Source organism: Lactuca serriola, chromosome 2 (genome assembly GCF_051521515.1).
Source record: "Lactuca serriola cultivar US96UC23 chromosome 2, Lser_US96UC23_V15, whole genome shotgun sequence".
Taxonomy (NCBI): Eukaryota; Viridiplantae; Streptophyta; class Magnoliopsida; order Asterales; family Asteraceae; genus Lactuca; species Lactuca serriola.
In genome coordinates this window covers 123883842-123886306 of record NC_136409.1, presented here as the reverse complement: position 1 = coordinate 123886306, position 2465 = coordinate 123883842, and positions in this window count along the sequence as shown.

Sequence of the window (2465 nt, the reverse complement as noted above, 5' to 3'; positions counted from 1 at the left end):
CAACTCGGCGAGTAGAGGTTATTTTGGTCACAAGATTTATGAGCCAACTCGGCTGTTTGGAGGAGCCGACTCGACGAGTTAAGTGATGTTTAGGAAACCCTAATTTTGGGGGTTTTTCACCCTATTTAAACACCTTAAGTTCTAGGTGATGGCCTCATTTCCAACCTCCGTAGCCCTTAACCCTAATCTCGAAGCCCTAGAGACTCCAAGAATGTTGTGGATCTATTGTGTGTGTTTTGGTGTGTGTTTGAAGCTCATTCAAGGTGGAGAAGCTTGGTGCAAGGTAGTGGTTCAAAAAGGATCTCATAGATATTGATTCTTTGCTCCATTTCCAACACATCTTGGGTATAAGGTTCTAACCTTGCTTATCATTTTAGTAGATCTCTTATTTGGATAAAATTCATGCTTTTAGCCATGGACGGGTGATTGTTGGTGAAATAGAGGTCCCAAGTGCTTATTCTTTCAAATATATGACCTTTATGAGCTCTTTCAGCATAAAGGTGCCAACTTTATGGTCCTAAGGGCTTCATGCATTCATTAAGTCCTTCTTTTGGTCTCTTTTAAGCTTTTGAGCTTCTTCTAAGCTTGAATAAGTGTAAAGTTGGAAACTTTACATGGCCATCTAGCCAAAAATATGGTCAGATCTACATCTTGGAGTTGTGTCCTTGTGAAATAAGTGCTTAAAGATTAAGTCCTTACCCTTTTAAGCTTATGGTTTGGGTTTTGAACCTATTTTGGTGGTTCTTAGGGGTAAAGTTGGAAAGTTTACCCTTTTTAAGGCCATTGCAGTTCAGATCTAGGTGGGACAAGCTGTTAGTTTCGAATATGTTGGCTTAATGGGTTGAGTTGTTTGGTCCCGGGCCAACTCGATGAGTTGGATAGCCAACTTGGAGAGTTGTTTTTGTTTTCCCCGATTCTAAGTTGGTGAGGGTCAACTCGGCGAGTTGGATTAGTTTCTTCCTGACTTTGCGGTTGTCAGAGGAACTCGGCAAGTTGAATGATAAATTCGGCGAGTTGGGTCAACTTAGGCCATTGACTTTGACTTTTGACTCATGCCTTTGATAAAGTTTGTCCCAAGGGCTGTTTGAAGCAATCTGAATTGGAAAGTATAGGCTTAGGATAAAGCCTGTATAAGATTGGGCCCAACATGGATTGTGTGGTTTTGAATCTTGTTGGATTTAGGGCTTGGGCCTTAGTTATGAATCTTGTTTGGACAGGGGTAAAATGGTCATTTTACCCCAAGTATGGATTATGGATCATGGTTTGGGACCTAATTGCGAATTGGATGATATTTTGTTATTCTTAGCTCGAGGAGTTGTCTTGACAACAGCTAAGGATTTATTGCAGTGGGACTCAGCATTCGAGGTGAGCCTCCTCACTGTTATACTGGTTGGAGGCAACAATGTCGGTGCATTTGGTTTATATATGGTAGGATGAATCGAGGGTTAGCCCTTGCTACTGTATGAAAGAGAAGGAGGCGGCTCCTGGCACAACGTATGCAATACCAGAGTCTAAGCTTTGGCAAGTAATTAGTTAAGTAGTATAGTTTGTATGCTAGTTGTCTTTGTGATGCTTGCATGGAAGACAAGGAGGTGGCTGTGGGCACTTGTCTGTAAGACCCAGGGTTGTGGCCCCCGGCCTGGCAAGAAAGACCACGAGGTGGCTCGTGGGCATAATGGCAAGACTATGGTTGACACATAACACTCTCATTGATTATAATGTATGATTGATATGTATGGCTCACGGTTATGTATGACATATATGGATCGTTTGACATGTATGGTATGTGGTATTCGGGGAACTCACTAAGCTTTGTGCTTATGGTTTCCAGTTTATGTTTCAGGTACTCCAATTGTCAAATGAAAGAGCTTCGGACGATCACAGCGCATACACCTGTTTTTTTGTAATATGTGTTTTTTGGTATTGAACTCTGATAATTGTGGTAACTGGAATACTTTTTAATGTTTAGAACAAAGTTACAATAGTGTTTTGATTATAACAAAAATGAAATTTTTACCTTGGATTTTTGGGCTGTTACAAGTTGGTATTAGAGCCTTGGTTTGAGGGATTCGGGCATACTCTAGGGTGTGCCTGGTCTCAAACTGAGGGTTTGGTGAAAACTTTTGTTAAATAAACATTTGATTAAAAAGGAATTTGGAATTAAAGAAAGGGATGTGATGCATGCAATCAGCCGAGCTCAAGTAAGTGGTTCCCGAAATACCATTACATGTTTATTATGATATGTGATATGATTATGAGAATTAGATGCTAGATTAGGTCTAAGGATCTGCTCAGTATTATGTGACAGGAGATATGCCTTTATATGCCTGATTGTATGATCCTTTAGATTGCATGTTAGTAAGGTTTTAAGATCAGTGGATAGAAAGGCCTGGTTAGTGTATGCCGGTTAGATTTTATGTTGCCTAAATGCTGCTTGCTTTGTGCAACTCTCGTTTAAGTCCAAC